We start from the raw sequence: 19,641 nt of genomic DNA on the forward strand, positions 1-19,641 counted from the left end.
ATGCAAGATTAATCTCCATATTATGAGAGTCAATGCAATATTCAGGCAAAAATTACTCGTTTTCGCCCAACGTGGGGCTCGAACCCACGACCCTGAGATTAAGAGTCTCATGCTCTACCGACTGAGCTAGCCGGGCTCCCTCCTTAAGACAGTATGCAGACCAATCCCTTTTTGTGAAAAAAATCAAATCCTGGATATTCCTCTACTCTTGTTTTGCAAGGAAAGCCAGATTTATACATCCTTCAGAGGACAGAGTGTCAAAAAAAAATAAGAGAAAATGAAAACGGAAGTTGTGAGAACTTCATTTTGAGATTGCATAAGAATTCAAATTCCTCTCACATGCTAAAGAATACCTGAACCCTTTTGATTAAACCACTTTAGTTGTTATAATGAGACCATATTTGAAAGCCATCTGTGATTTTTCTGTTTTATAATGGAGAATGCGGGCATCGATCCCGCTACCTCTCGCATGCTAAGCGAGCACTCTACCATTTGAGCTAATTCCCCTGTGTGTTTAATCTGCATAACATGAAAAAAAGTAACCTCACTGCCTTCCACACTTTATTTGCAGTCCAATTGCCCTTAACAGTGTTCAGTTCACTCCTAACTTATGCCTTACCTCCACTTATGGGATGTTTTACAGTTCAGGTTGGCCTGTTTACTACTCGAATATGAGTGATATTGTGGTGTGTTCATCTAGACTCATACCCTACCTAATCTTGAAGTTAAATTTCCCACCAATGAGAAACCAAGGGAGATACCATTTTTGATAGTTATTGCATGTCTAATGCAAGAATAATCGCCAGATTATGAGAGTCCAGCAAAAATTACTCATTTTCGCCCAACGTGGGGCTCGAACCCACGACCCTGAGATTAAGAGTCTCATGCTCTACCGACTGAGCTAGCCGGGCTCCCACTTCAAGATGGTATGCAGACTAATCATTTTTTATGAAGGAAATCCATTCCTGGACAATTTTTGGGAGTTATTGCAGGTCTAATGCAAGATTAATCTCCATATTATGAGAGTCAATGCAATATTCAGGCAAAAATTACTCGTTTTCGCCCAACGTGGGGCTCGAACCCACGACCCTGAGATTAAGAGTCTCATGCTCTACCGACTGAGCTAGCCGGGCTCCCTCCTTGAGACAGTATGCAGACCAATCCCTTTTTGTGAAGAAAATCAAATCCTGGATATTCCTCTACTCTTGTTTTGCAAGGAAAACCTGATTTATACATCCTTCAGAGGACAGAGTGTCAAAAAAAAATAAGAGAAAATGAAAACGGAAGTTGTGAGAACTTCATTTTGAGATTGCATAAGAATTCAAATTCCTCTCACATGCTAAAGAATACCTGAACCCTTTTGATTAAACTACTTTAGTTGTTATAATGAGACCATATTTGAAAGCCATCTGTGATTTTTCTGTTCTTACTCTGCAATGAACATGGGCAATGACAAGTTAAAAATAAAATGTATGCAAATTTTATAATGGAGAATGCGGGCATCAACCCCGCTACCTCTCGCATGCTAAGCGAGCGCTCTACCATTTGAGCTAATTCCCCTGAGTGTTTAATCTGCATAACATGAAAAAAGTAACCTCACTGCCTTCCACACTTTATTTGCAGTCCAATTGCCCATAACAGTGTTCAGTTCACTCCTAACTTAGGCCTTACCTCCACTTATGGGATGTTTTACAGTTCAGGTTGGCCTGTTTACTACTCAAATATGAGTGATATTGTGGTGTGTTCATCTAGACTCATACCCTACCTAATCTTGAAGTTAAATTTCCCACCAATGAGAAACCAAGGGAGATACCATTTGTGATAGTTATTGCATGTCTAATGCAAGAATAATCACCAGATTATGAGAGTCCAGCAAAAATTACTCATTTTCGCCCAACGTGGGGCTCAAACCCACGACCCTGAGATTAAGAGTCTCATGCTCTACCGACTGAGCTAGCCGGGCTCCCACTTCAAGATGGTATGCAGACTAATCATTTTTTATGAAGGAAATCCATTCCTGGACAATTTTTGGGAGTTATTGCAGGTCTAATGCAAGATTAATCTCCATATTATGAGAGTCAATGCAATATTCAGGCAAAAATTACTCGATTTCGCCCAACGTGGGGCTCGAACCCACGACCCTGAGATTAAGAGTCTCATGCTCTACCGACTGAGCTAGCCGGGCTCCCTCCTTAAGACAGTATGCAGACCAATCCCTTTTTGTGAAAAAAATCAAATCCTGGATATTCCTCTACTCTTGTTTTGCAAGGAAAGCCAGATTTATACATCCTTCAGAGGACAGAGTGTCAAAAAAAAATAAGAGAAAATGAAAACGGAAGTTGTGAGAACTTCATTTTGAGATTGCATAAGAATTCAAATTCCTCTCACATGCTAAAGAATACCTGAACCCTTTTGATTAAACCACTTTAGTTGTTATAATGAGACCATATTTGAAAGCCATCTGTGATTTTTCTGTTCTTACTCTGCAATGACCATGGGCAATGACAAGTTAAAAATAAAATGTATGCAAATTTTATAATGGAGAATGCGGGCATCAACCCCGCTACCTCTCGCATGCTAAGCGAGCGCTCTACCATTTGAGCTAATTCCCCTGAGTGTTTAATCTGCATAACATGAAAAAAGTAACCTCACTGCCTTCCACACTTTATTTGCAGTCCAATTGCCCATAACAGTGTTCAGTTCACTCCTAACTTATGCCTTACCTCCACTTATGGGATGTTTTACAGTTCAGGTTGGCCTGTTTACTACTCGAATATGAGTGATATTGTGGTGTGTTCATCTAGACTCATATCCTACCTAATCTTGAAGTTAAATTTCCCACCAATGAGAAACCAAGGGAGATACCATTTTTGATAGTTATTGCATGTCTAATGCAAGAATAATCACCAGATTATGAGAGTCCAGCAAAAATTACTCATTTTCGCCCAACGTGGGTCTCGAACCCACGACCCTGAGATTAAGAGTCTCATGCTCTACCGACTGAGCTAGCCGGGCTCCCACTTCAAGATGGTATGCAGACTAATCATTTTTTATGAAGGAAATCCATTCCTGGACAATTTTTGGGAGTTATTGCAGGTCTAATGCAAGATTAATCTCCATATTATGAGAGTCAATGCAATATTCAGGCAAAAATTACTCGTTTTCGCCCAACGTGGAAATCGAACCCACGACCCTGAGATTAAGAGTCTCATGCTCTACCGACTGAGCTAGCCGGGCTCCCTCCTTAAGACAGTATGCAGACCAATCCCTTTTTGTGAAAAAAATCAAATCCTGGATATTCCTCTACTCTTGTTTTGCAAGGAAAGCCAGATTTATACATCCTTCAGAGGACAGAGTGTCAAAAAAAAATAAGAGAAAATGAAAACGGAAGTTGTGAGAACTTCATTTTGAGATTGCATAAGAATTCAAATTCCTCTCACATGCTAAAGAATACCTGAACCCTTTTGATTAAACCACTTTAGTTGTTATAATGAGACCATATTTGAAAGCCATCTGTGATTTTTCTGTTTTATAATGGAGAATGCGGGCATCGATCCCGCTACCTCTCGCATGCTAAGCGAGCACTCTACCATTTGAGCTAATTCCCCTGTGTGTTTAATCTGCATAACATGAAAAAAGTAACCTCACTGCCTTCCACACTTTATTTGCAGTCCAATTGCCCATAACAGTGTTCAGTTCACTCCTAACTTATGCCTTACCTCCACTTATGGGATGTTTTACAGTTCAGGTTGGCCTGTTTACTACTCGAATATGAGTGATATTGTGGTGTGTTCATCTAGACTCATACCCTACCTAATCTTGAAGTTAAATTTCCCACCAATGAGAAACCAAGGGAGATACCATTTTTGATAGTTATTGCATGTCTAATGCAAGAATAATCACCAGATTATGAGAGTCCAGCAAAAATTACTCATTTTCGCCCAACGTGGGGCTCGAACCCCCGACCCTGAGATTAAGAGTCTCATGCTCTACCGACTGAGCTAGCCAGGCTCCCACTTCAAGATGGTATGCAGACTAATCATTTTTTATGAAGGAAATCCATTCCTGGACAATTTTTGGGAGTTATTGCAGGTCTAATGCAAGATTAATCTCCATATTATGAGAGTCAATGCAATATTCAGGCAAAAATTACTCGTTTTCGCCCAACGTGGGGCTCGAACCCACGACCCTGAGATTAAGAGTCCCATGCTCTACCGACTGAGCTAGCCGGGCTCCCTCCTTAAGACAGTATGCAGACCAATCCCTTTTTGTGAAGAAAATCAAATCCTGGATATTCCTCTACTCTTGTTTTGCAAGGAAAGCCTGATTTATACATCCTTCAGAGGACAGAGTGTCAAAAAAAAATAAGAGAAAATGAAAACGGAAGTTGTGAGAACTTCATTTTGAGATTGCATAAGAATTCAAATTCCTCTCACATGCTAAAGAATACCTGAACCCTTTTGATTAAACCACTTTAGTTGTTATAATGAGACCATATTTGAAAGCCATCTGTGATTTTTCTGTTCTTACTCTGCAATGACCATGGGCAATGACAAGTTAAAAATAAAATGTATGCAAATTTTATAATGGAGAATGCGGGCATCGATCCCGCTACCTCTCGCATGCTAAGCGAGCGCTTTACTATTTGAGCTAATTCCCCTGTGTGTTTAATCTGCATAACATGAAAAAAGTAACCTTACTGCGTTCCACACTTTATTTGAAGTCCAATTGCCCATAACAGTGTTCAGTTCACTCCTAATTTATGCCTTACCTCCACTTATGGGATGTTTTACAGTTCAGGTTGGCCTGTTTACTACTCGAATATGAGTGATATTGCGCTGTGTTCATCTAGACTCATACCCTAGCTAATCTTGAAGTTAAATTTCCCACCAATGAGAAACCAAGGGAGATACCTTTTCTGATAGTTATTGCATGTCTAATGCAAGAATATTCACCAGATTATGAGAGTCAATGCAATAATCCAGCAAAAATTACTCATTTTCGCCCAACGTGGGGCTCGAACCCACGACCCTGAGATTAAGAGTCTCATGCTCTACCGACTGAGCTAGCCGGGCTCCCACTTCAAGATGGTATGCAGACTAATCATTTTTTATGAAGGAAATCCATTCCTGGACAATTTTTGGGAGTTATTGCAGGTCTAATGCAAGATTAATCTCCATATTATGAGAGTCAATGCAATATTCAGGCAAAAATTACTCGTTTTCGCCCAACGTGGAGCTCGAACCCACGACCCTGAGATTAAGAGTCTCATGCTCTACCGACTGAGCTAGCCGGGCTCCCTCCTTAAGACAGTATGCAGACCAATCCCTTTTTGTGAAAAAAATCAAATCCTGGATATTCCTCTACTCTTGTTTTGCAAGGAAAGCCAGATTTATACATCCTTCAGAGGAAAGAGTGTCAAAAAAAATAAGAGAAAATGAAAATGGAAGTTGTGAGAACTTCATTTTGAGATTGCATAAGAATTCAAATTCCTCTCACATGCTAAAGAATACCTGAACCCTTTTGATTAAACCACTTTAGTTGTTATAATGAGACCATATTTGAAAGCCATCTGTGATTTTTCTGTTCTTACTCTGCAATGACCATGGGCAATGACAAGTTAAAAATAAAATGTATGCAAATTTTATAATGGAGAATGCGGGCATCGATCCCGCTACCTCTCGCATGCTAAGCGAGCGCTCTACCATTTGAGCTAATTCCCCTGTGTGTTTAATCTGCATAACATGAAAAAAGTAACCTCACTGCCTTCCACACTTTATTTGAAGTCCAATTGCCCATAACAGTGTTCAGTTCACTCCTAACTTATGCCTTACCTCCACTTATGGGATGTTTTACAGTTCAGGTTGGCCTGTTTACTACTCGATTATGAGTGATATTGTGGTGTGTTCATCTAGACTCATACTCTACCTAATATTGAAGTTAAATTTCCCACCAATGAGAAACCAAGGGAGATACCATTTTTGATAGTTATTGCATGTCTAATGCAAGAATAATCACCAGATTATGAGAGTCCAGCAAAAATTACTCATTTTCGCCCAACGTGGGGCTCGAACCCACGACCCTGAGATTAAGAGTCTCATGCTCTACCGACTGAGCTAGCCGGGCTCCCACTTCAAGATGGTATGCAGACTAATCATTTTTTATGAAGGAAATCCATTCCTGGACAATTTTTGGGAGTTATTGCAGTTCTAATGCAAGATTAATCTCCATATTATGAGAGTCAATGCAATATTCAGGCAAAAATTACTCATTTTCCCCCAACGTGGGGCTCGAACCCACGACCCTGAGATTAAGAGTCTCATGCTCTACCGACTGAGCTAGCCGGAATCTCCCTCCTTAAGACAGTATGCAGACCAATCCCTTTTTGTGAAAAAAATCAAATCCTGGATATTCCTCTACTCTTGTTTTGCAAGGAAAGCCAGATTTATACATCCTTCAGAGGACAGAGTGTCAAAAAAAATAAGAGAAAATGAAAATGGAAGTTGTGAGAACTTCATTTTGAGATTGCATAAGAATTCAAATTCCTCTCACATGCTAAAGAATACCTGAACCCTTTTGATTAAACCACTTTAGTTGTTATAATGAGACCATATTTGAAAGCCATCTGTGATTTTTCTGTTCTTACTCTGCAATGACCATGGGCAATGACAAGTTAAAAATAAAATGTATGCAAATTTTATAATGGAGAATGCGGGCATCGATCCCGCTACCTCTCGCATGCTAAGCGAGCACTCTACCATTTGAGCTAATTCCCCTTTGTGTTTAATCTGCATAACATGAAAAAAGTAACCTCACTGCCTTCCACACTTTATTTGAAGTCCAATTGCCCATAACAGTGTTCAGTTCACTCCTAACTTATGCCTTACCTCCACTTATGGGATGTTTTACAGTTCAGGTTGGCCTGTTTACTACTCGAATATGAGTGATATTGTGGTGTGTTCATCTAGACTCATACTCTACCTAATCTTGAAGTTACATTTCCCACCAATGAGAAACCAAGGGAGATACCATTTTTGATAGTTATTGCATGTCTAATGCAAGAATAATCACCAGATTATGGGAGTCCAGCAAAAATTACTCATTTTCGCCCAACGTGGGGCTCGAACCCACGACCCTGAGATTAAGAGTCTCATGCTCTACCGACTGAGCTAGCCGGGCTCCCACTTCAAGATGGTATGCAGACTAATCATTTTTTATGAAGGAAATCCATTCCTGGACAATTTTTGGGAGTTATTGCAGGTCTAATGCAAGATTAATCTCCATATTATGAGAGTCAATGCAATATTCAGGCAAAAATTACTCGTTTTCGCCCAACGTGGGGCTCGAACCCACGACCCTGAGATTAAGAGTCTCATGCTCTACCGACTGAGCTAGCCGGGCTCCCTCCTTAAGACAGTATGCAGACCTATCCCTTTTTGTGAAAAAAATCAAATCCTGGATATTCCTCTACTCTTGTTTTGCAAGGAAAGCCAGATTTATACATCCTTCAGAGGACAGAGTGTCAAAAAAAATAAGAGAAAATGAAAATGGAAGTTGTGAGAACTTCCTTTTGAGATTGCATAAGAATTCAAATTTCTCTCACATGCTAAAGAATACCTGAACCCTTTTGATTAAACCACTTTAGTTGTTATAATGAGACCATATTTGAAAGCCATCTGTGATTTTTCTGTTCTTACTCCGCAATGACCATGGGCAATGACAAGTTAAAAATAAAATGTATGCAAATTTTATAATGGAGAATGCGGGCATCGATCCCGCTACCTCTCGCATGCTAAGCAAGCGCTCTACCATTTGAGCTAATTCCCCTGTGTGTTTAATCTGCATAACATGAAAAAAGTAACCTCACTGCCTTCCACACTTTATTTGAAGTCCAATTGCCCATAAAAGTGTTCAGTTCACTCCTAACTTATGCCTTACCTCCACTTATGGGATGTTTTACAGTTCAGGTTGGCCTGTTTACTACTCGAATATGAGTGATATTGTGGTGTGTTCATCTAGACTCATACCCTACCTAATCTTGAAGTTAAATTTCCCACCAATGAGAAACCAAGGGAGATACCATTTTTGATAGTTATTGCATGTCTAATGCAAGAATAATCACCAGATTATGAGGATCCAGCAAAAATTACTCATTTTCGCCCAACGTGGAGCTCGAACCCACGACCCTGAGATTAAAAGTCTCATGCTCTACCGACTGAGCTAGCCGGGCTCCCACTTCAAGATGGTATGCGGACTAATCATTTTTTATGAAGGAAATCCAGTCCTGGACAATTTTTGGGAGTTATTGCAGGTCTAATGCAAGATTAATCTTCATAATATGAGAGTCAATGCAATATTCAGGCAAAAATTACTCGATTTCGCCCAACGTGGGGCTCGAACCCACGACCCTGAGATTAAGAGTCTCATGCTCTACCGACTGAGCTAGCCGGGCTCCCTCCTTAAGACAGTATGCAGACCAATCCCTTTTTGTGAAAAAAATCAAATCCTGGATATTCCTCTACTCTTGTTTTGCAAGGAAAGCCAGATTTATACATCCTTCAGAGGACAGAGTGTCAAAAAAAAATAAGAGAAAATGAAAACGGAAGTTGTGAGAACTTCATTTTGAGATTGCATAAGAATTCAAATTCCTCTCACATGCTAAAGAATACCTGAACCCTTTTGATTAAACCACTTTAGTTGTTATAATGAGACCATATTTGAAAGCCATCTGTGATTTTTCTGTTTTATAATGGAGAATGCGGGCATCGATCCCGCTACCTCTCGCATGCTAAGCGAGCACTCTACCATTTGAGCTAATTCCCCTGTGTGTTTAATCTGCATAACATGAAAAAAGTAACCTCACTGCCTTCCACACTTTATTTGCAGTCCAATTGCCCATAACAGTGTTCAGTTCACTCCTAACTTATGCCTTACCTCCACTTATGGGATGTTTTACAGTTCAGGTTGGCCTGTTTACTACTCGAATATGAGTGATATTGTGGTGTGTTCATCTAGACTCATACCCTACCTAATCTTGAAGTTAAATTTCCCACCAATGAGAAACCAAGGGAGATACCATTTTTGATAGTTATTGCATGTCTAATGCAAGAATAATCACCAGATTATGAGAGTCCAGCAAAAATTACTCATTTTCGCCCAACGTGGGGCTCGAACCCACGACCCTGAGATTAAGAGTCTCATGCTCTACCGACTGAGCTAGCCGGGCTCCCACTTCAAGATGGTATGCAGACTAATCATTTTTTATGAAGGAAATCCATTCCTGGACAATTTTTGGGAGTTATTGCAGGTCTAATGCAAGATTAATCTCCATATTATGAGAGTCAATGCAATATTCAGGCAAAAATTACTCGTTTTCGCCCAACGTGGGGCTCGAACCCACGACCCTGAGATTAAGAGTCTCATGCTCTACCGAGTGAGCTAGCCGGGCTCCCTCCTTAAGACAGTATGCAGACCTATCCCTTTTTGTGAAAAAAATCAAATCCTGGATATTCCTCTACTCTTGTTTTGCAAGGAAAGCCAGATTTATACATCCTTCAGAGGACAGAGTGTCAAAAAAAATAAGAGAAAATGAAAATGGAAGTTGTGAGAACTTCCTTTTGAGATTGCATAAGAATTCAAATTTCTCTCACATGCTAAAGAATACCTGAACCCTTTTGATTAAACCACTTTAGTTGTTATAATGAGACCATATTTGAAAGCCATCTGTGATTTTTCTGTTCTTACTCTGCAATGACCATGGGCAATGACAAGTTAAAAATAAAATGTATGCAAATTTTATAATGGAGAATGCGGGCATCGATCCCGCTACCTCTCGCATGCTAAGCGAGCGCTCTACCATTTGAGCTAATTCCCCTGTGTGTTTAATCTGCATAACATGAAAAAAGTAACCTCACTGCCTTCCACACTTTATTTGAAGTCCAATTGCCCATAACAGTGTTCAGTTCACTCCTAACTTATGCCTTACCTCCACTTATGGGATGTTTTACAGTTCAGGTTGGCCTGTTTACTACTCGATTATGAGTGATATTGTGGTGTGTTCATCTAGACTCATACTCTACCTAATATTGAAGTTAAATTTCCCACCAATGAGAAACCAAGGGAGATACCATTTTTGATAGTTATTGCATGTCTAATGCAAGAATAATCACCAGATTATGAGAGTCCAGCAAAAATTACTCATTTTCGCCCAACGTGGGGCTCGAACCCACGACCCTGAGATTAAGAGTCTCATGCTCTACCGACTGAGCTAGCCGGGCTCCCACTTCAAGATGGTATGCAGACTAATCATTTTTTATGAAGGAAATCCATTCCTGGACAATTTTTGGGAGTTATTGCAGTTCTAATGCAAGATTAATCTCCATATTATGAGAGTCAATGCAATATTCAGGCAAAAATTACTCATTTTCCCCCAACGTGGGGCTCGAACCCACGACCCTGAGATTAAGAGTCTCATGCTCTACCGACTGAGCTAGCCGGAATCTCCCTCCTTAAGACAGTATGCAGACCAATCCCTTTTTGTGAAAAAAATCAAATCCTGGATATTCCTCTACTCTTGTTTTGCAAGGAAAGCCAGATTTATACATCCTTCAGAGGACAGAGTGTCAAAAAAAATAAGAGAAAATGAAAATGGAAGTTGTGAGAACTTCATTTTGAGATTGCATAAGAATTCAAATTCCTCTCACATGCTAAAGAATACCTGAACCCTTTTGATTAAACCACTTTAGTTGTTATAATGAGACCATATTTGAAAGCCATCTGTGATTTTTCTGTTCTTACTCTGCAATGACCATGGGCAATGACAAGTTAAAAATAAAATGTATGCAAATTTTATAATGGAGAATGCGGGCATCGATCCCGCTACCTCTCGCATGCTAAGCGAGCACTCTACCATTTGAGCTAATTCCCCTTTGTGTTTAATCTGCATAACATGAAAAAAGTAACCTCACTGCCTTCCACACTTTATTTGAAGTCCAATTGCCCATAACAGTGTTCAGTTCACTCCTAACTTATGCCTTACCTCCACTTATGGGATGTTTTACAGTTCAGGTTGGCCTGTTTACTACTCGAATATGAGTGATATTGTGGTGTGTTCATCTAGACTCATACTCTACCTAATCTTGAAGTTACATTTCCCACCAATGAGAAACCAAGGGAGATACCATTTTTGATAGTTATTGCATGTCTAATGCAAGAATAATCACCAGATTATGGGAGTCCAGCAAAAATTACTCATTTTCGCCCAACGTGGGGCTCGAACCCACGACCCTGAGATTAAGAGTCTCATGCTCTACCGACTGAGCTAGCCGGGCTCCCACTTCAAGATGGTATGCAGACTAATCATTTTTTATGAAGGAAATCCATTCCTGGACAATTTTTGGGAGTTATTGCAGGTCTAATGCAAGATTAATCTCCATATTATGAGAGTCAATGCAATATTCAGGCAAAAATTACTCGTTTTCGCCCAACGTGGGGCTCGAACCCACGACCCTGAGATTAAGAGTCTCATGCTCTACCGACTGAGCTAGCCGGGCTCCCTCCTTAAGACAGTATGCAGACCTATCCCTTTTTGTGAAAAAAATCAAATCCTGGATATTCCTCTACTCTTGTTTTGCAAGGAAAGCCAGATTTATACATCCTTCAGAGGACAGAGTGTCAAAAAAAATAAGAGAAAATGAAAATGGAAGTTGTGAGAACTTCCTTTTGAGATTGCATAAGAATTCAAATTTCTCTCACATGCTAAAGAATACCTGAACCCTTTTGATTAAACCACTTTAGTTGTTATAATGAGACCATATTTGAAAGCCATCTGTGATTTTTCTGTTCTTACTCCGCAATGACCATGGGCAATGACAAGTTAAAAATAAAATGTATGCAAATTTTATAATGGAGAATGCGGGCATCGATCCCGCTACCTCTCGCATGCTAAGCAAGCGCTCTACCATTTGAGCTAATTCCCCTGTGTGTTTAATCTGCATAACATGAAAAAAGTAACCTCACTGCCTTCCACACTTTATTTGAAGTCCAATTGCCCATAAAAGTGTTCAGTTCACTCCTAACTTATGCCTTACCTCCACTTATGGGATGTTTTACAGTTCAGGTTGGCCTGTTTACTACTCGAATATGAGTGATATTGTGGTGTGTTCATCTAGACTCATACCCTACCTAATCTTGAAGTTAAATTTCCCACCAATGAGAAACCAAGGGAGATACCATTTTTGATAGTTATTGCATGTCTAATGCAAGAATAATCACCAGATTATGAGGATCCAGCAAAAATTACTCATTTTCGCCCAACGTGGAGCTCGAACCCACGACCCTGAGATTAAAAGTCTCATGCTCTACCGACTGAGCTAGCCGGGCTCCCACTTCAAGATGGTATGCGGACTAATCATTTTTTATGAAGGAAATCCAGTCCTGGACAATTTTTGGGAGTTATTGCAGGTCTAATGCAAGATTAATCTTCATAATATGAGAGTCAATGCAATATTCAGGCAAAAATTACTCGATTTCGCCCAACGTGGGGCTCGAACCCACGACCCTGAGATTAAGAGTCTCATGCTCTACCGACTGAGCTAGCCGGGCTCCCTCCTTAAGACAGTATGCAGACCAATCCCTTTTTGTGAAAAAAATCAAATCCTGGATATTCCTCTACTCTTGTTTTGCAAGGAAAGCCAGATTTATACATCCTTCAGAGGACAGAGTGTCAAAAAAAAATAAGAGAAAATGAAAACGGAAGTTGTGAGAACTTCATTTTGAGATTGCATAAGAATTCAAATTCCTCTCACATGCTAAAGAATACCTGAACCCTTTTGATTAAACCACTTTAGTTGTTATAATGAGACCATATTTGAAAGCCATCTGTGATTTTTCTGTTTTATAATGGAGAATGCGGGCATCGATCCCGCTACCTCTCGCATGCTAAGCGAGCACTCTACCATTTGAGCTAATTCCCCTGTGTGTTTAATCTGCATAACATGAAAAAAGTAACCTCACTGCCTTCCACACTTTATTTGCAGTCCAATTGCCCATAACAGTGTTCAGTTCACTCCTAACTTATGCCTTACCTCCACTTATGGGATGTTTTACAGTTCAGGTTGGCCTGTTTACTACTCGAATATGAGTGATATTGTGGTGTGTTCATCTAGACTCATACCCTACCTAATCTTGAAGTTAAATTTCCCACCAATGAGAAACCAAGGGAGATACCATTTTTGATAGTTATTGCATGTCTAATGCAAGAATAATCACCAGATTATGAGAGTCCAGCAAAAATTACTCATTTTCGCCCAACGTGGGGCTCGAACCCACGACCCTGAGATTAAGAGTCTCATGCTCTACCGACTGAGCTAGCCGGGCTCCCACTTCAAGATGGTATGCAGACTAATCATTTTTTATGAAGGAAATCCATTCCTGGACAATTTTTGGGAGTTATTGCAGGTCTAATGCAAGATTAATCTCCATATTATGAGAGTCAATGCAATATTCAGGCAAAAATTACTCGTTTTCGCCCAACGTGGGGCTCGAACCCACGACCCTGAGATTAAGAGTCTCATGCTCTACCGAGTGAGCTAGCCGGGCTCCCTCCTTAAGACAGTATGCAGACCTATCCCTTTTTGTGAAAAAAATCAAATCCTGGATATTCCTCTACTCTTGTTTTGCAAGGAAAGCCAGATTTATACATCCTTCAGAGGACAGAGTGTCAAAAAAAATAAGAGAAAATGAAAATGGAAGTTGTGAGAACTTCCTTTTGAGATTGCATAAGAATTCAAATTTCTCTCACATGCTAAAGAATACCTGAACCCTTTTGATTAAACCACTTTAGTTGTTATAATGAGACCATATTTGAAAGCCATCTGTGATTTTTCTGTTCTTACTCCGCAATGACCATGGGCAATGACAAGTTAAAAATAAAATGTATGCAAATTTTATAATGGAGAATGCGGGCATCGATCCCGCTACCTCTCGCATGCTAAGCAAGCGCTCTACCATTTGAGCTAATTCCCCTGTGTGTTTAATCTGCATAACATGAAAAAAGTAACCTCACTGCCTTCCACACTTTATTTGAAGTCCAATTGCCCATAAAAGTGTTCAGTTCACTCCTAACTTATGCCTTACCTCCACTTATGGGATGTTTTACAGTTCAGGTTGGCCTGTTTACTACTCGAATATGAGTGATATTGTGGTGTGTTCATCTAGACTCATACCCTACCTAATCTTGAAGTTAAATTTCCCACCAATGAGAAACCAAGGGAGATACCATTTTTGATAGTTATTGCATGTCTAATGCAAGAATAATCACCAGATTATGAGGATCCAGCAAAAATTACTCATTTTCGCCCAACGTGGAGCTCGAACCCACGACCCTGAGATTAAAAGTCTCATGCTCTACCGACTGAGCTAGCCGGGCTCCCACTTCAAGATGGTATGCGGACTAATCATTTTTTATGAAGGAAATCCAGTCCTGGACAATTTTTGGGAGTTATTGCAGGTCTAATGCAAGATTAATCTTCATAATATGAGAGTCAATGCAATATTCAGGCAAAAATTACTCGATTTCGCCCAACGTGGGGCTCGAACCCACGACCCTGAGATTAAGAGTCTCATGCTCTACCGACTGAGCTAGCCGGGCTCCCTCCTTAAGACAGTATGCAGACCAATCCCTTTTTGTGAAAAAAATCAAATCCTGGATATTCCTCTACTCTTGTTTTGCAAGGAAAGCCAGATTTATACATCCTTCAGAGGACAGAGTGTCAAAAAAAAATAAGAGAAAATGAAAACGGAAGTTGTGAGAACTTCATTTTGAGATTGCATAAGAATTCAAATTCCTCTCACATGCTAAAGAATACCTGAACCCTTTTGATTAAACCACTTTAGTTGTTATAATGAGACCATATTTGAAAGCCATCTGTGATTTTTCTGTTTTATAATGGAGAATGCGGGCATCGATCCCGCTACCTCTCGCATGCTAAGCGAGCACTCTACCATTTGAGCTAATTCCCCTGTGTGTTTAATCTGCATAACATGAAAAAAGTAACCTCACTGCCTTCCACACTTTATTTGCAGTCCAATTGCCCATAACAGTGTTCAGTTCACTCCTAACTTATGCCTTACCTCCACTTATGGGATGTTTTACAGTTCAGGTTGGAATCTTGAAGTTAAATTTCCCACCAATGAGAAACCAAGGGAGATACCATTTTTGATAGTTATTGCATGTCTAATGCAAGAATAATCACCAGATTATGAGAGTCCAGCAAAAATTACTCATTTTCGCCCAACGTGGGGCTCGAACCCACGACCCTGAGATTAAGAGTCTCATGCTCTACCGACTGAGCTAGCCGGGCTCCCACTTCAAGATGGTATGCAGACTAATCATTTTTTATGAAGGAAATCCATTCCTGGACAATTTTTGGGAGTTATTGCAGGTCTAATGCAAGATTAATCTCCATATTATGAGAGTCAATGCAATATTCAGGCAAAAATTACTCGTTTTCGCCCAACGTGGGGCTCGAACCCACGACCCTGAGATTAAGAGTCTCATGCTCTACCGACTGAGCTAGCCGGGCTCCCTCCTTAAGACAGTATGCAGACCAATCCCTTTTTGTGAAGAAAATCAAATCCTGGATATTCCTCTACTCTTGTTTTGCAAGGAAAGCCTGATTTATACATCCTTCAGAGGACAGAGTGTCAAAAAAAAAATAAGAGAAAATGAAAACGGAAGTTGTGAGAACTTCATTTTGAGATTGCATAAGAATTCAAATTCCTCTCACATGCTAAAGAATACCTGAACCCTTTTGATTAAACCACTTTAGTTGTTATAATGAGACCATATTTGAAAGCCATCTGTGATTTTTCTGTTCTTACTCTGCAATGACCATGGGCAATGACAAGTTAAAAATAAAATGTATGCAAATTTTATAATGGAGAATGCGGGCATCAACCCCGCTACCTCTCGCATGCTAAGCGAGCGCTCTACCATTTGGGCTAATTCCCCTGAGTGTTTAATCTGCATAACATGAAAAAAGTAACCTCACTGCCTTCCACACTTTATTTGCAGTCCAATTGCCCATAACAGTGTTCAGTTCACTCCTAACTTATGCCTTACCTCCACTTATGGGATGTTTTACAGTTCAGGTTGGCCTGTTTACTACTCGAATATGAGTGATATTGTGGTGTGTTCATCTAGACTCATACCCTACCTAATCTTGAAGTTAAATTTCCCACCAATGAGAAACCAAGGGAGATACCATTTTTGATAGTTATTGCATGTCTAATGCAAGAATAATCACCAGATTATGAGAGTCCAGCAAAAATTACTCATTTTCGCCCAACGTGGGGCTCAAACCCACGACCCTGAGATTAAGAGTCTCATGCTCTACCGACTGAGCTAGCCGGGCTCCCACTTCAAGATGGTATGCAGACTAATCATTTTTTATGAAGGAAATCCATTCCTGGACAATTTTTGGTAGTTATTGCAGGTCTAATGCAAGATTAATCTCCATATTATGAGAGTCAATGCAATATTCAGGCAAAAATTACTCGATTTCGCCCAACGTGGGGCTTGAACCCACGACCCTGAGATTAAGAGTCTCATGCTCTACCGACTGAGCTAGCCGGGCTCCCTCCTTAAGACAGTATGCAGACCAATCCCTTTTTGTGAAAAAAATCAAATCCTGGATATTCCTCTACTCTTGTTTTGCAAGGAAAGCCAGATTTATACATCCTTCAGAGGACAGAGTGTCAAAAAAAAATAAGAGAAAATGAAAACGGAAGTTGTGAGAACTTCATTTTGAGATTGCATAAGAATTCAAATTCCTCTCACATGCTAAAGAATACCTGAACCCTTTTGATTAAACCACTTTAGTTGTTATAATGAGACCATATTTGAAAGCCATCTGTGATTTTTCTGTTCTTACTCTGCAATGACCATGGGCAATGACAAGTTAAAAATAAAATGTATGCAAATTTTATAATGGAGAATGCGGGCATCAACCCCGCTACCTCTCGCATGCTAAGCGAGCGCTCTACCATTTGGGCTAATTCCCCTGAGTGTTTAATCTGCATAACATGAAAAAAGTAACCTCACTGCCTTCCACACTTTATTTGCAGTCCAATTGCCCATAACAGTGTTCAGTTCACTCCTAACTTATGCCTTACCTCCACTTATGGGATGTTTTACAGTTCAGGTTGGCCTGTTTACTACTCGAATATGAGTGATATTGTGGTGTGTTCATCTAGACTCATACCCTACCTAATCTTGAAGTTAAATTTCCCACCAATGAGAAACCAAGGGAGATACCATTTTTGATAGTTATTGCATGTCTAATGCAAGAATAATCACCAGATTATGAGAGTCCAGCAAAAATTACTCATTTTCGCCCAACGTGGGGCTCAAACCCACGACCCTGAGATTAAGAGTCTCATGCTCTACCGACTGAGCTAGCCGGGCTCCCACTTCAAGATGGTATGCAGACTAATCATTTTTTATGAAGGAAATCCATTCCTGGACAATTTTTGGTAGTTATTGCAGGTCTAATGCAAGATTAATCTCCATATTATGAGAGTCAATGCAATATTCAGGCAAAAATTACTCGATTTTGCCCAACGTGGGGCTCGAACCCACGACCCTGAGATTAAGAGTCTCATGCTCTACCGACTGAGCTAGCCGGGCTCCCTCCTTAAGACAGTATGCAGACCAATCCCTTTTTGTGAAAAAAATCAAATCCTGGATATTCCTCTACTCTTGTTTTGCAAGGAAAGCCAGATTTATACATCCTTCAGAGGACAGAGTGTCAAAAAAAAATAAGAGAAAATGAAAACGGAAGTTGTGAGAACTTCATTTTGAGATTGCATAAGAATTCAAATTCCTCTCACATGCTAAAGAATACCTGAACCCTTTTGATTAAACCACTTTAGTTGTTATAATGAGACCATATTTTAAAGCCATCTGTGATTTTTCTGTTCTTACTCTGCAATGACCATGGGCAATGACAAGTTAAAAATAAAATGTATGCAAATTTTATAATGGAGAATGCGGGCATCAACCCCGCTACCTCTCGCATGCTAAGCGAGCGCTCTACCATTTGAGCTAATTCCCCTGAGTGTTTAATCTGCATAACATGAAAAAAGTAACCTCACTGCCTTCCACACTTTATTTGCAGTCCAATTGCCCATAACAGTGTTCAGTTCACTCCTAACTTATGCCTTACCTCCACTTATGGGATGTTTTACAGTTCAGGTTGGCCTGTTTACTACTCGAATATGAGTGATATTGTGGTGTGTTCATCTAGACTCATACCCTACCTAATCTTGAAGTTAAATTTCCCACCAATGAGAAACCAAGGGAGATACCATTTTTGATAGTTATTGCATGTCTAATGCAAGAATAATCACCAGATTATGAGAGTCCAGCAAAAATTACTCATTTTCGCCCAACGTGGGGCTCGAACCCACGACCCTGAGATTAAGAGTCTCATGCTCTACCGACTGAGCTAGCCGGGCTCCCACTTCAAGATGGTATGCAGACTAATCATTTTTTATGAAGGAAATCCATTCCTGGACAATTTTTGGGAGTTATTGCAGGTCTAATGCAAGATTAATCTCCATATTATGAGAGTCAATGCAATATTCAGGCAAAAATTACTTGTTTTCGCCCAACGTGGGGCTCGAACCCACGACCCTGAGATTAAGAGTCTCATGCTCTACCGACTGAGCTAGCCGGGCTCCCACTTCAAGATGGTATGCAGACTAATCATTTTTTATGAAGGAAATCCATTCCTGGACAATTTTTTGGGAGTTATTGCAGGTCTAATGCAAGATTAATCTCCATATTATGAGAGTCAATGCAATATTCAGGCAAAAATTACTCGTTTTCGCCCAAAGTGGGGCTCGAACCCACGACCCTGAGATTAAGAGTCTCATGCTCTACCGACGGAGCTAGCCGGGCTCCCTCCTTAAGACAGTATGCAGACCAATCCCTTTTTGTGAAAAAAATCTAATCCTGGATATTCCTCTACTCTTGTTTTGCAAGGAAAGCCAGATTTATACATCCTTCAGAGGACAGAGTGTCAAAAAAAAATAAGAGAAAATGAAAACGGAAGTTGTGAGAACTTCATTTTGAGATTGCATAAGAATTCAAATTCCTCTCACATGCTAAAGAATACCTGAACCCTTTTGATTAAACCACTTTAGTTGTTATAATGAGACCATATTTGAAAGCCATCTGTGATTTTTCTGTTTTATAATGGAGAATGCGGGCATCGATCCCGCTACCTCTCGCATGCTAAGCGAGCACTCTACCATTTGAGCTAATTCCCCTGTGTGTTTAATCTGCATAACATGAAAAAAGTAACCTCACTGCCTTCCACACTTTATTTGCAGTCCAATTGCCCATAACAGTGTTCAGTTCACTCCTAACTTATGCCTTACCTCCACTTATGGGATGTTTTACAGTTCAGGTTGGCCTGTTTACTACTCGAATATGAGTGATATTGTGGTGTGTTCATCTAGACTCATACCCTACCTAATCTTGAAGTTAAATTTCCCACCAATGAGAAACCTAGGGAGATACCATTTTTGATAGTTATTGCATGTCTAATGCAAGAATAATCACCAGATTATGAG

General features: G+C 40.1%; 3 non-coding genes across 3 annotated transcripts; all 3 read right to left on the minus strand.

The window, feature by feature from the left end:
• Window positions 1-5,650: 5,650 nt before the first annotated feature.
• On the minus strand, window positions 5,651-5,723 carry TRNAA-AGC (transfer RNA alanine (anticodon AGC)). The gene has a single exon. It is a non-coding gene; the product is annotated as a tRNA-Ala (tRNA).
• Window positions 5,724-9,801: 4,078 nt separating this feature from the next.
• Window positions 9,802-9,874, minus strand: TRNAA-AGC (transfer RNA alanine (anticodon AGC)). Its single transcript has one exon. It is a non-coding gene; the product is annotated as a tRNA-Ala (tRNA).
• Window positions 9,875-17,616: 7,742 nt separating this feature from the next.
• On the minus strand, window positions 17,617-17,689 carry TRNAK-CUU (transfer RNA lysine (anticodon CUU)). Its single transcript has one exon. It is a non-coding gene; the product is annotated as a tRNA-Lys (tRNA).
• Between the last annotated feature and the right edge of the window lie 1,952 nt (window positions 17,690-19,641).

Source organism: Lissotriton vulgaris, chromosome 1_1, assembly GCF_964263255.1.
Source record: "Lissotriton vulgaris chromosome 1_1, aLisVul1.2, whole genome shotgun sequence".
In the NCBI taxonomy this organism is placed as follows: Eukaryota; Metazoa; Chordata; class Amphibia; order Caudata; family Salamandridae; genus Lissotriton; species Lissotriton vulgaris.